Source organism: Sminthopsis crassicaudata, chromosome 5 (assembly GCF_048593235.1).
Source record: "Sminthopsis crassicaudata isolate SCR6 chromosome 5, ASM4859323v1, whole genome shotgun sequence".
Taxonomy (NCBI): Eukaryota; Metazoa; Chordata; class Mammalia; order Dasyuromorphia; family Dasyuridae; genus Sminthopsis; species Sminthopsis crassicaudata.
The window spans coordinates 90,137,499-90,152,960 of record NC_133621.1 but is presented as its reverse complement, the minus strand read 5'-3'; positions in this window follow the sequence as shown (position 1 = coordinate 90,152,960).

Sequence of the window (15,462 nt, the reverse complement as noted above, 5' to 3'; positions counted from 1 at the left end):
GAAAGAATGAATAGTAACATCCCTGACCTCAAATATTTATTCTCAAATAACCAAAATTTAGGCAATAAACAAGAAGAACTAGAGTTCCTAATGTAAAAAGGCAAATTTGACTCATAGGTATCATTGGGTCTTAGGAAAGCAACCCTATGATGATAACATGAGTCCACAAGAGTATACCGTATCCTAAAAGAAACAACATAGGTGAAAGGAGGATAGGGTTGTTGATATAGCCATATATATATCCAGGTATATCCATGTGAAGGAATCCTTGAATCACAGATGGGGAGTGTTTGGATGAAGATTAATGAAGAGGGTCATGGAAGCATTTTTTTCTCATTTGCCCTTTCTAAGCAAAAAGAAAGTAGATTAGACTTTCTTTTTCTTTTTTTTTTTTTCTTTTTTCTGAGGCTGGGGTTAAGTGACTTGCCCAGGGTCACACAGCTAGGAAGTATTAAGTGTCTGAGACCAGATTTGAACTCGGGTCCTCCTGAATTCCGGGCTGGTGCTCTATCCACTGCACCACCTAGCTGCCCCCTAGATTAGAATTTCAGGGAAAAAAAGATTAAAAACTGGACAAAGAGGCATGATATGAGTACTCTTTGCCCAAAACAGAGCAATTAATAATGTCTTGATTTATCTTAATATGACTTAATATATCTAAAATATATGTAATATATAACTATACTAATATATATAATATAAAATATATCTTAATGATGACTTCATTTTTGAAAAATCAGAAGAACCAGCAAGGAGAAATTTAATTTAAATTCTTATTAATAGGGAAGAAGTGGTGGCTGAGAGGAAAATGATGGGAACTTTGAAGTGAAGTAAACAGAGTTTATGATAGAAATAAAAGAGATGAGACTTAGTCTAGATTTTAGGAAAGTCTTTATGTTGAGAAAAAAGAGGGAGATCAAAGAAGGGATAATCCAGCTACTTTAGGGGGATGAGATAACAACTGACAATAGAAAGAAGGCAGAGCTGGTCCCTTCCAATTTTGCTTCCATTTTTTTTTTTTTTTTTTTTTTTTTGTCAAGGAAAATGATCTTTGCAATGGAAATGGCAATTGCTAACAGGGAGTTGAGACCCAAGATAATCAAGGAAAGAGAGCACCTAGTTATCCATGATGAATTGAAGTCATCTGGCCCTTAATGGTCAATATCCTTGGGTACGGTACAACTGGCAGGTGGAATTGCTGAACCACTAACAGTAATATTTGGAAGATTATAGAGAACAAAGATACAAAACTGAAGAAAGTAAAATGTTTTTCCAATTCTCTAAAAGGAAGAGAATAGAGTCAGCAAACCATTGGTCAATGAATTTGAATTTTTCCTCAGGGAAATTCTAAAATGGATCATTAAAAAGATGTTCAATGAATACCTAGAAAAAGAATGGATTATAGAGTCAACGTGGCTTCATTAAGAATGTGCCACACCAGAATGACCTTATTTCCTTTTTTTGTGACAAGTTTAATAAACTGATAGACTAAAAAAAAGTCCTAGATTGAATTTATCTTGATTTTAGCCAAGCATTTAATAAATTATCTCATACTATTCTTACAGAACAGATGGCAAGATGTGAACAAGATAATAGCACAATTAGATGGATTCTAAATTAGTTGAATGGCTCAACTGAAAGAACTCAGTTTGCCTCAATTTCTTTACCTGAAAAATGCAGTAGAGAATGACAAACCACTCCAGTTCTTTGACAAGAAAACCCACAAAGGAGTCACAAAGAGTCAGACTTGACTGAAACAACTGAACAATTATGATGGAACGTAGTAATGGTAATTATGTTGGATAATAATAATGATTAAATGTCATCATGACAGGAGGTCTCCAGTGGAATGTCCCAGAGATCTGTACTTCTCCTGTATTGTTTATAATTTTTATTAATGACTTGAATAAGTACATTAATGGAATGCTTATCAAATTTGCAGGTGAAACAAAGATAAGAAGGATAGCTTGTGTACTATATGGCAGACTCAGGATTCTAAAAGATCTGGACAGACTAGAGCATTGAGCTGAATTCAACAAAATGAAATGTATACCAGTTCCATAATGAGCACTCACAGCAAATAGCAAAGAAACCCATTTATTCAAATGATAACAGAAATCAGAGAAGATATACACATAGGAGGATATATGTCAAACAATACAGAATAATGTAGCTCTCCTATTGAGAGTTCGATAATTCAGCTCAACCAAGAAAGAGCATCCTTGATCTTACCCAAGGAGAAGTTCCCTAAGGTACTAGAGTCATAAACTTGGAATAGGGACATGATGGAGACTGCCAGCTCTTCTCAAGTCTTCCTAGAGTCCTTTCCTTCAATCATCCAAAGTGGGGTTGGTTCTTCCTTTTTCTCTCAGAAGCAATCAGAGCTTGATGACCCCCAAAGAGGGCTGGCCCTGAAGAATCAGGAAGGTGGACTGGGGAAACTTTCGGCTCTCTGCCCTCTCCTTATGGGGCAGAGCATTCATCTCCAGCAATAAGGAGAGAGCCCATTCCAGTGGGCGTGGGATAGGGGTTGCATATGAGCACAATTCGGATGCTCCCGGGGGCCAGGCATGTTGTTAAGAAGCCTTTGGGGTTGAATGTGATTCCTATAAATCCAGTTTCAGCAACAGATTATGGGTTAGGAAGGGTACGCCTTTATAAGAATTTTCTTTTGATCAACCTTATGTTTCTGGCACCATGAATGGACATTCATAATTAGTTTTGAAGATTTTTTTTCAAGACTTTTAAGTTAAAGTGAAGGATTCCATGCTTTCAAAACATTCACAGAACACTGTACTACAGAGTACTGGGAGACCTCTAAGGTCTCTCCTGGGGATGTGAGAGTCCACATGTTTGCCCAGTGAGGTCTATCTGAGTAAATTGCTTGAAAAAGGCCTCAGGGACTCTATCCTGTAACCACCCCTTAGGCTATGTGGGACTGCCCTTTCTGGGATCTTACAGCACGGAGAACCCTGCTCTGGGAGCTCTGCCTTCTGGCCAAATGGAGTCCTAATTGTGGCAACTATTTCAATCAGGTAATTGCCAAAAAAATGTTATTTTCTTAGTTTCTACTTTGGGCTCTTTGCTTGGTATTTTGGGGGAATATTAGAGAAATGAAACTGCTAAACTACTCAGCAAAGAGAAGCCAATAAGAGCTAGGTCTCTCTGCCTTGGTACCAGGACAGACCCCCTGCCACCCTAGTCTCATTGCCTGAGATTCTACCATCAGTTAGCTCTTTGCACTAAGCATTACTTTTAAAAACACAAAAATCGCTTGTAGGAATATCACTTTGAGTCCCTAACACCATAGTGTGAATGAATTTATCAGAAAACTTTTCTCAGTGACAAGCGAGAGAAAACAAAGGCAACTTGTATGTTTTTAGTGTCAACAGGAGCAGATTTGACACTTGAATAGGACTCTTGAAGGTGAAGCAAGAGAGGGAAGGAAGAATTTTAGAATGGGGAGAGAGAAGTTGGGATCTGGGACAAATAATATTAATTGATCTATCGAGAACACATGAAAGTAGTTAAAAGATGCCACAAAAAGATTGTCTGGAAGGAAGGGAAAGAAGGAATAAGTTTTATCTTTATTGCCTTGATCATAGCAAAAGGAGGAAGGAAAGATATTTATGGGCTAATTGTCTTGGGTCTTTGTCGGCACCAGCTGGTGGAGCCTTCTTTTCCTTTTCTACAAGCTGCCTCCCTGAATCATTGCCCAACCATCAATAGCTGGAGACATGGCAACCAAAACCTAGGCTACATGATTTGCTGTATCCTAGGGAGAGTTCTGTGTAGGGGGTGTTGAAAACATTCAACAAGGTCACAAGTTTCTCCACCCAGATTCCTCCGGTCTTTTCAGGTCCCAACATCTTTGAATTCTCCCCCAGGAACAAGGGAGGAGGCTGTCTTGGAGTTAGGGAGAATATGAAAGGACAATGGTGGGGGATACAGATGGGACTTCCTAAACTGGTCCCTCCGGAGTATTCAAATCCCACCTCAGAGCTGTATAACCATGGGGGTGTCACTTAACTTTCCTGTACCTCAGTTTCCTTATCTTGAAGATATCCCAGAAGATTTCTGAAATCCATTCAAATCCTGAGAATTTAAGCAGTCACCAGTCTGGTGCCCTAAATCCCAATATTCCTTTCTCCTTAGTTTATTGATAATCTGATGGATGTTAAAGCCTGGCCCCTAGTGGTCATTACTTATAACTACATGACTAGCCCCCAACCCTCATTGTCCCCCAATCCCACCCTGCCTACCCCCTCCCCCCAACAATCCTTTAGACCTAGTGAATTGAAAGAAGGCTAAAAAAAAAAAGTGCATGAGCTAAAAACGGAATTTCACACCTAGAGTGTGAATTTTAAGTTTTGTAAGATATTATCCAAAGGACTTACAGTTCTTATCACCTACCTTGGGATGGTCTTCCTTTACCTTGCTAGAGCACTTGATAAAAAATTCATTTCAAAGCAATTTTGCTATCATTTGAGTCTCACAAACTCCAATAATATGGGTTTTATCTCAATGTAACAAGTGGAGAAACTGAGGCATAAACTATGTCATAGAATATGGAGCACATTGAACTGGAAACCAAAAGATCTGCGTTACAATTTCTGCTCTTCTGCTAATTACCTGTGGAAATTTGGGTAATCCATTTCCCTTTTCTGGGTTTTATTTTCCTCATCTACAAAAACGAAGGAATCAGATAAACTGACTTCTAAGCTTTTCACTGACACAACCGTTTGGATTCTATTTATAGAACATTTTAAAGCTATTTCAAAGTATTTTCCTCGTGCTCTCATCTCTCATCACATTGTTCTTGCAAAGTAGGTAGGTCAATGTTGTCTGACTTTTTGTTACTCCATTTGGAGTTTTCTGGACAAAGATACCGGAGTGCTTTTCTATTTCCTTCTCCATCTCATTTTCCAGATGTGGAAATTGAGGCAAATGGGGTTAAGTGACTTGTTCACAGTCCCTTGGCTAGTAAGTATTCCAGCCTGGATTTCAGATCTTCCTGCCTCCAGGCCCAGAACTCTCTCCACTTCACCACCTAGCTGCCTGTGAAACAAAAGGCAAACTTCTTCACCTGGATTTAAGACCTTCCACAATCTGGCCCCAAACCACCTGGTCAGCTGTACTTCAGAGTAGACTCCTTGCAGCCTGCTTGTTGGCTATTTTCTCTGATCTCACTGCACACGCTCTCACCTCCCTGCATCCATGCAGCCGACTCCCAAGGTTGGAAGGCAATCCCTCCCCTTCTTGGCTGGTCCATACAATAGTTAATCATTATTTGTTGAAATCTTTATCTTCCTTTGATATCCAGATCAAGGGTCACTTTTTCCATGAAGCTTTCCATGATGCCTCCAGATAAAAGTGATGTCTTTCCACACCAATTTTCTTTTTAAAATTATTATAAATTTATTTTTATTGAAGTTTTTAATTTTCCAAACATATGCAAGGATAATTTGTTAACAATGACCCTTGAAAAACCTTGTGTTCCAATTCCCGCCCCCCACCTCCTCCCAATTTTCTTAGAGAACTTTTGTAATGATACAAAAACTGGCTATATGAAGATCTCCCCCCTAAAGTTTTAAGGATACCCAAGGGGTTGGGTATTTGTTGAGCCTCCATTCCAGTGTGGTTCCCTCATTGTTATAAAACTCAGTTTTTATAACAACAACAGTTATTTATATAGTTTTTATATAATAAATATACAATAACAGTTTTTATAACAATCAGTTTGATTTAATGAATTAATATTAATTAGCTTTCACAAAGGGATGTTTACTTTGAACATATAACTTTAACTTTGAAAAAAGTAGAAATATTTCCGCGCCCTCCCCCCCCCCCCCATCTGAGGCAATCTTTTCCCTATATCACATCACCACTTGGAGAGAGTGAGTTTAGACTCAGCATTATATCTAAATAATGTAACATCTAAATGAGACATATCTGGATCCCGAAGGTCTTTCCCTGAGGTCCCAGGGCTGCAGAGGCTGGCCACAAAACCCAGCTTGGATGGATTCTGGTGGTTTGTTCTCTTGACCCTTTGAAGCCCACAAGGTCAGAATCATCTCCAAACTCTTTCACTTAAAAGCAAAAGGAACAGACAAAGCAGAAACGGAAGGATGGTTTGGGCAGTGTACTCAGGGGCCATATCACCGTGTCCCTGTTGGGGAGATAAAGGCTGGGGAGGTTCCTTCCCTCTGAAGGCTTTGTCTAGTTTCCTCACCTGAACATGCAGGGACAGGTTTTGCTTTTGTTTGCTGCTTTTTGAATGCACCTCAGTTGTAGATCTACAGTTAACCTTACCTGTCCCCCACAAACACACCCAACACAGTGCTCCTCTTCCTCAGTGCTAGCACCAGCGTCCCCCCACATGTCTGAGCCCTTCTCAGAGAAGGGGAGGCTGCCTGGCACTTTATGTCCTGCTGTTTTCCTTACTCTTCAACAGGGCAATTCCACACGTGCCTCAGTCGTGTTCCAGCGCTGGGCAAGCTCCCTGCCTTGTGGAGCATGAATGGAAGGGGCTGGAAGGTTGGCAGACAAGCCTGGCTCATTGCTGCTGCACCCAGAGCTTCTGCTCTCAGGGGTGAGTTAGCCATGGTGACAAGCTGGGAGAGGGTCTTCATGTTTGGGCTCAGCCAAAGAAATTGAGGTTCTCGGGCTCCCTTAAGGCCATCCAGTGTTTTGCCTTGGTCTGCCTTCATGATCTTTTTTGCAGGTGCTACGTGGTTTGGAAATACTGGAGCTCTCCTGAAAGGAAGGTGTCTGTCATTCTTCAAGTCAAATCACCAAGCAGGTACTGAGTCTTACTTAGATGTGGAAGCAGGGAACAGGGAAAGGCTGTGCAAAAAAGGAGAAACTAGTAACCCTCTTGGATGCTACTGGAAAGAACACTGGCTTGGGTGTTAGGGGATCATAACTCTGTTCCAGGATCTATCTTCTAAGTGTGGGACTATTCTCTGATGCTCAGTATTTCTCAGCTATAGAAATGAGGAAGTTAGATGACTTTACTCAAAGGTTCTTTCTAGCATTAATATTCTACATGTGGTGTGTATGGTTTATAATAACATTATTAAGAATGTATGATTATATAATAATTTACTGTAACATCATATATGTTGTATATATTATGATATATGACATTACATAGCAATAATATTATATTAAAATTAAAAGTATTTTAATATCCTTCAAAATTTTTTAAATATGTGATTTAAAAATAGTTTTATGGATTGTCTTATTTTTACATGATAAACATTTGAAGATTACTCCCACTTCATGAGAGATGAGAGAAAAACAAAACAATTAATTAAAAATAAGAATACAGTGATCTCTTCTGAAAATGCATGCAAGATTGCAACATTTCACATTGTAGCATCTCCCCCCACATCTCTACTTTAAAAAAGGATATATTTTTTCACTCCTATTCCTTGCTCCATTAGAAAAGAAAAGAAAAACAAATTTCTTGGATAATAAAACAAGTTCCCTCAATGGTTATATACAAATATGTCTCCCTCTGCACCTTAAGTCCAATCACCTCTCTGTAATGGATACTATGTTTTATCTGGAATCATGATTGGCATTGCATTACTTATTATTGTAATAAGTATTGATTTTACAGTGTTCTGTAAATCGTTATTCATAGATATTTAGATATATAGATAAATCAGTTTATAATGAAAGAAGAGATACCCATTTGAAAAACTTTGCAGACTACCATTTTGTTTCAAATGAGGTGCAGATTAAAAATAAAGCATCATGTTTTTCCATTCATTATCTAATTTGACCCTCACAATAGCCTTGTGAGGTAGAACAGGTAAGTATTCTCTTCATCCTGCAGATGATGGAGCAATTCTAGAGAGGCTGGTTAAGATCATTTAACTGACATCAGGGCCAGGACTAGAATCCAGATTTCTTGACTTCAGTTCAAAATTCATTCCAGCATTTTTCGAGCACTTCATCGGAAAGTGTTGCTTTTTGTTTTGTTGATTTTGGTATCTGATGAGGGGGGAGGTCAGGGAAAAGCATCCTAACAAAGGCCCCAATTATTTTCATTGATTTCCCATTTAAGCACCCAAAAGTTTTTTAACTGAAATTTAATTCTTTTTTTTTAATAGCTTTTTATTTACAAGATATATACATGGGTAATTTTCCAGCATTGACAATTGCAAAACCTTTTGTTCCAACTTTTCCCCTCCTTCCCCCTACCCTCCTCCTCCAGATGGCAGGTTGACCAATTCATGTTAAATATGTTAAAGTATAAGTTAAATACAATATATGTATACATGTCCATACAGTTATTTTGCTGTACAAAAAGAATTGGACTTTGAAATAGTGTACAATTAGCCTGTGAAAGAAATCAAAAATGCAGATGGATAAAAATAGAGGGATTGGGAATTCTATGTAGTGGCTCATATTCATCTCCTAGAGTTCATTCACTGGGTGTAGCTGGTTCAGTTCATTACTGCTCTATTGGAACTGATTTGGTTCATCTCATTGTTGGAGAGGGCCTCGTCCATCATCACATAGTGTTGTTCTTGAAGTATATAATGATCTCCTGGTCCTGCTCATGAAATTCAATTCTTAAAAAGCTGTTTCTTGGACTTTGAGCTTTGTGTCTTGTGACAATTGACCAGTCCCTGAAGACAGCACTCTGTCACCAAGGCAGACAGAAACTCCAGGGCATCCTTGGATGAACAGAGAGTGAAGTGGCCCAGCTTGATCATCTAAGCTCCTTTTAAGGAAGAACTCTGGTTTATTACTTGGCTCTCCTGGCTTCCATAGTATCTGAGTCACTGGACGCAACACAGGGAGTTTGATCTTGAGGTATGATGTTTTTGAAGTCCCTTATTTGGAGACTGACCTCTCCAACCTAGACCTGCGCTCGGAGGTGGGCGAGCCACATGAGGCTGTCTGAAAGGAAGATTGCCTAGGCCGGCCTTGCTCAAGAAACTCTCAGATTTAGAAACACAGACTGTTCTCTATTGAAGAACACTCAGGGAAATATGCCTGGGGAAAGTCAATCATCTGAGCTGTTATTAAGAAATATCTTTGGCTCTCACATACACACTCCACCACCACCATCACAAAAAGCCCTCAGGGAGCCCTTAGGCCTATTATCTGGGTCACACCTATGATTCATTTTCAAAAACTGCAATCTGGGCTTTTGAGAAGAATGTGTCTCAAAAAAAAAATTGCAGGTTATTTTAGGGCAGTTTTCCCAGCAGCCATATGCAAAGGAAATAAAACTAAGCTTTCTATTCCAGGGAAAATAAGGGAACAGGATTATCCCAGGGAAATGAAATAGCAATCAGATTTTCTCTCCTATTCCCAGTCCGGACTCATCCATTTCAACATTACTATCTTCCATCTTTCCTTAAAATTCTCTCCTAGGTTTTCCTCAGGTCTGAGTGCCAAGATATAAGTCCAGGATGTAAGTACCAAGAACACAGAACAGAGAACACATTTAGACCTCTACCATCTTGAAAATATATATATGGCTTTGTGCACAGATAGAAAAGTCTTTCTTTGTGATTGGGACTTGACATGGATTAGAACAAAGCCATTGCTGAGGCAAGAAGCACAAAAGATGTCCTAGGTCAGAAGGAGGTTAGATGGAAGAGAAAAAGACTCCACTGCTGATTCCAGAGAAGTCACAACATCCAGGGAGGGGATCCCTCAAACAAGAACAGCAAGGCTGTTAGTGCCCCTTCCAAATTTGCACCCATGAAAAAAGCCATAATTGCTCCACCCTCGTTATAGCCTGGTCATAGAATCTAGACTATCAGAACTGGAAGGGACAATAGAGATCATCTGATCCCAATCATTCGTCTTACCAAAGACAAACCAGACCCAGAAAGGGGATGAAAATTGTCCAGGATGCAGAGATTGAGTGGTAAACCAAAATGAAGAGCCCTTTCCACTGTGCTATGTGACCTCTCTGTAGATGACGTGAGCAAATATATCAAGAAATAGAAAAAAGATTGTATAAGAACTGTAGGGTTTTTTTTTTATTGTTCCTGTATATCCATTTCTACCTACACATACCTCCGGCCTCTTGGTAAACGAGTCACAGATTTAGTGCCAAAGTGGACCTCGGAGGCCTTCAGGGTCAGCTCCCTCATTTTACCTAGGAAAGACCTGAGCAAATGCAGCTGGAGAGATTCGTCTGGGGCCACACGGCTAATAAGTGTCCTAGGTTGGATTTGACCTCAGCTCTAGGGAAGAAACAGTGCAGACCAGGCTACAGTGCCAACTTTAGAAGCTGGCATGTGGCCATATTGGAAGGCTAGACTTGGAGTCGGGAAGACCTGAGTTCAAATTCCACCTCAGATGCCATACTGTGTTATCCTAGGCAAGTCACTTAATCTATGTCTGGGTTTCTTCATCTGTAGAGAATTGAACTTGATGGCATTAAATTTGAAGGATTTTGTTTGTTTGATCTGGCAGCTCAGGAAGGTGACATCAGATTCAGTCCTGTATTATAGGCAGTGGTCTTCAAACTTTTTAAAAGGGGGCCAGTTCACGGTCCCTCAGACTGTTGGGGGATCGGACTATAGTAAAAATAAAACTGTCTCCGTCCCTCAGCCCATTTGCCATAACCCTGCGGGCCACTTAAACATCCTCAGCAGGACGCATCTGGCCCGGGACCGTAGTTTGAGACCCCCTGTATAGGGCATCACTAAAAAGGACAGAGCAGGAGCAGCTGGATGGCGCAGTGGATAGAGTACCAGCTCTGAAGGAGCTGAAGGAGCTCAGGAGGACCTGAGTTCAAATGTGATCTCAGACACTTAATACCTCGTAGCTGTGTGACCCTAGACAAGTCGCTTAACCCCAGCCTCAGCAAAATGCAAAACAAAAAGGACAGAGCAACTTTCCTTTACCCCACAAATGTACTTGAAACCGATTGTGTACAAATTGAATTTCTGCAAATCAAATCCAACTTCTAAGGTCCCAGGCAAATGTTTAACATATATTGGATTACTTGGGAATTGAAACACAAGGTTTTGCAAGGGTCAATGGTGAAAAATTATCCTTGAATATGTTTTGAAAATAAAAAAGTTTCCATTTAAAAAAGCAAGCTTGCTGTTTGAATGAATTCTTTGGTAAATTCCTTTGCTTCATCAACCCCTAATTTATGCTTTATAGATCTTCAAATACAGGCTTAGGAACAGGTTGTATTCCAAAATTTGTTTTTTAATTGGTTGGTGCTCGGAACACATTCCCCAGAGGCATAGTGTTATAAATAGTGGTTTCATTCGCCTAGAAATACCTTAGTTTAACCCATCCTGTACCTGAAGTATGAACAACACTCATTAATCCTATCATGGAGAATGTATAAAATAATGTTTCTAAGAGGAAACGAGCCTTGAGCCACAGCTTGGAATATCTGGAACACACCTCTCTGAATTCCCACTTCCCATCTCCACACCTGCCAAACACCAGGCACTGGACTGGCCAGTTCTGAGTCCGGGGATGTGATGGGTATAGCGCAGGGATTGGGAGATCAGTCAGTCAGTCAACAAGCAATTATTAAGCACTTCCTGTGTGCCTAGCACTGTGCTAAGTGTTGGGAATAAGAAAGACAAGTCCCTGCCCACAAGGAGTTTATAGTTTAAAGAGGACATATATCATCCCAGTTTTCCTATGGGTCATTTCCACTGATTAAATCTCAGGTTTAATCTCAATTAAGACACAAAAGAGCCAAGGTTGTGTGGTACTATTGGGAGTGCCAGAAGGTGTGATTTTAAACCCTTTCCTCATGGACTCTGGGACTTGGAACAAGTCTTTTTTCCTCTTTCTGATTCTTAAAAAAAAATACTTAAGACTAGAAGAACTTCCCACAGGCCTGGAATAATCATCAATTGAAACAGAACCTTAGGGGTCAGAGGCCACCAAGCCCAACTGCCTTCTTTCACACATGAAGAAACAGTTTAAAATTGACAAGTTAAGGGAAAATACCCAAGACCCCATAATTAGTAATTATCTGAGGCTGGAGATGGATGAGTTCTGGCTGTCCCCACTGCAAATCTGACTTTCTATCTGCTGGGCCACCCAGTGCAAAGAACTAAAGCATTTGTTCTCTTTGTCAATTTTTAAATTTTGCCCTGTTAAAGGCTAGGATTTGAGGCAAACTTGTACCCCATTGTTTTGTATGCTTATTTGATTGTTTTTGTTATATTAGCCTGATTTCCTGATCCCTGTGAAATACTCATGGGTTTAGGATAATTCACAGAAGCACATGGCTAAAGAACTTGAGCTCATCCAAGCTGCACTAACCACTGTGAGACAAAGAGGACAGGATAAAAGAAATGCTGGTTTTATGATAAATGTAGAAATACGTTTACAAGAATTGGATGTATTTAATCTATAGTGGATTACTTGCTGTCTAGGGGAAGGGGGAGAAGGGAAGGAGAAAAATTTGGAACACAATTGGGTGAATGTTGAAAACTATCTTTGCATATATTTTGAAAATAAAAAGTTATTATTATTTAAAAAAAGAGAGAGAAATTCTGGTTCTGCTTCGTAGCCTCTCTTCATCAGAACTTTTGGAAGACAATTCAGTGTCACCTGGGACTTTATGGGGAGAAGTCTGCTGAGGACTTCAAATTCCTATCAGTCATGCTTGCTGCCCTGGAGAACCAAATTCTTTTACCTTTGAGAAGAGAACTCTTCATCTTTAAGCCTCAGAGGCTTTTGTCTGGAGAATTGCTCTGTCAATGCTAAAGATTGGGAAAGGAGAGGGACTTGAGATAATCACCAGGTTTGGTATGACATCCCATGCAGAGATATGACTCCTGATTGAAGACCTCTGAAGCTTTGAAGCTGCTGCTGGGAATGATGGCTGTAGCAGGGGAGACATGATGGTAGACTGCAGGTAGAGGCTGCAAAGTAGGAATTCTGGAGAAGAGCTCAGCTGGCAAGCACGAATTTTTGAATGGCTACCATGAGAATGACCGACAGGTAGGGGAAGCTGCCTTCCTCCTGAACCCCATGCACAAGCCCTTTGATTTCCAATGGTTGCAACCATAGACTCCCTTGATGAGAGAGTTCTTTCTCTTCTTGGTTGATCTCAGGAGATTTATCCTCTCTCCAACTTAAGATCTCATATGATATTGTGTATTCTCTTCTACTCTGTACAACGTCCCCAACTTCTGTTGACTAAATTTCTTGGTTAAGTAAATGTCCTTGTTTTCAATATTCATGATGTTTTTTTCTGTATCCAGTGTTTGGTGGAAGGAAACTAAGGTGGTCATAGTAAAACTAGCACTCTTCTTGAGACCAGAGACAATGCCTATTTTTTCCAAACCTATTCTACCCTTAACTTATAGAGGTTTGATGGATGATAGATGAATATAATTTTAACCCAATACCATCTTGGAGATACGTAAAGGAAGAAATACTTTAAGTTGTAGTATCCTTTGGAGAAAAGTAGGTCAAATATGAGATGGGGGATGGGGGTGGGTGGGTGAGGAAGGGCGTTAGATATTATATATACAACACACACACGTATATATATATATATGTATTGTATATATAATATATATATTGTTGAGGTGAGCCTAGTCTTCGTCTTCTTTAGATGGAAACCATATGTATATCTTATAAAAGGAAAATTTATGATTATTTCTATTGACATGGAGAATTTATATGCTTTCCTTTATAATTTCACTTTATTCACGGTAAAGCTGCAGCAAACCTCTATAGTATGTATTTAAATCTATAGGTCTTGAGGGAAGGATTGGACCACACTGAGGGATGGAGGCAGAGACACATAATTGTAACATTTTAATAATTTAATATTTCATTTGATTTCCTAGAGTAGGACCCAGGAGGGAAAAAATAGAGGAATGCTTCCTCCATCAAAACTAGGGCCCTAAGGGAGGAGGAGGGATGGAAACAGAATGGGAAGGAGTCTAGACTTGTTCAGGTGTTGAGTGGACTCTGGTGACTCCTGGGTAATATTACAGACTGTTAAAAGTGGTTGGACCCAAACAGGGCAGGTAGAAACAGCTGGAATAAAGTATCACCTAGAGGTTAAGTCAGATATTGCACTCAGAGTTAATTCAAATGCCTTGGCTGGATTTGTACTTATTTGACTACACACACCAGCTGGAAATAGACTGAAGGATCTCGGTGAACTTCAGCATCAGGAAGCACCTGATCCCCATCGCTCTGAACTTCTGACGTCACCATCTCCACTCTTATCTCCTGATCTTTCTACAAGTCTATGCAGATGGGAACGTAGCCAGAAATCTCATTTGCCAGAAGAAATTATCGGCTTGAAAAGGGCTCCTAATGGACTGGATACTGACTTCTCAAGAGAGTTTGCGATGAGTGGAAAAGCCTCAAGGATAAATTTTTTGCTAGTTGTCTCTAGAGACAGTTGGGAAGAACAGAGTTTACTGGTATTTTTTTAAGATTGTTTCTTAGGTCTGGAAAGATTTTCATGAACTGATGCTGAGCAAAATAAGCAGAACCAGGAATACACAATAATAGCAAGGATGTGTGATGATCAGTTAGAAAGGCTAGCTTCTTCTCAGTGGTTCAGTGATCCAAAGCAATGACTTTGGACAGAAAATGCCATCAGAATTAAGGAGACTGAATGTAAATCAGTATATGCTGTGTTCACTTCTTTTTTCTGCTTTTTTAAAACCACTCCCATTGTTTTTCCATTTACTCTAGTTTTTCTCTCCCAACATAATTCATAAAACAATGTATATTTAAAATAAATTAATTAAAAAATGAAAAATAAAAACACACTAATACATTATTGGTGCAGTTGTGAATTGATCCAACCATTCTGGAGAACAATTTGGAACTATGCCCAAAGTGTTAACAAACTGTGTAGGTATACACACTTTGATCCAGCAGTGTCTCTACTGGGTCTGCATCCCAAAGAGTTCATAAAAAGGGAAAAGACCACATGTGTACAAAAATGTTTGTAGCAGTTCTTTTTGTAGTGGCAAGGAAACTGAGTGGATACCCATCAGTTGGGGAATGGCTGAATAAATTATGGTATATGAATATTATGGAATATTATTGTTCTGTAAGAAACAATCAGCAGGATGATTTCAGAAAGACCTGGGGAGACTTACATGAACTGATGCAAAGTGAAGTGAGTAGAACCAAGAGAACATTGTATCCAGCAACAAGATTATATGATGATCAACTCTGATGGACTTGTCTCTTTTCAACAATGGGGTGCTTCAAGACAATTCCATGAATGTTGGAGAGGATCCATCTGGATTCAGAAAGAGGATTATGGGAACTGATTGTGAATCACAGCATAGTATTTTCACCTTTTTTTCTTTTTTGCTGTTGTTTGCTTGTTTTTTCTTTCATTTTCCCCCTTTTGATCTGATTTTTCTTGTGTATCATGTTAAATATGGAAATATATTTAAAAGAATTGCATATGTTTAACCTATATTGGATTACTTGCTGTCTAGGGGAGAG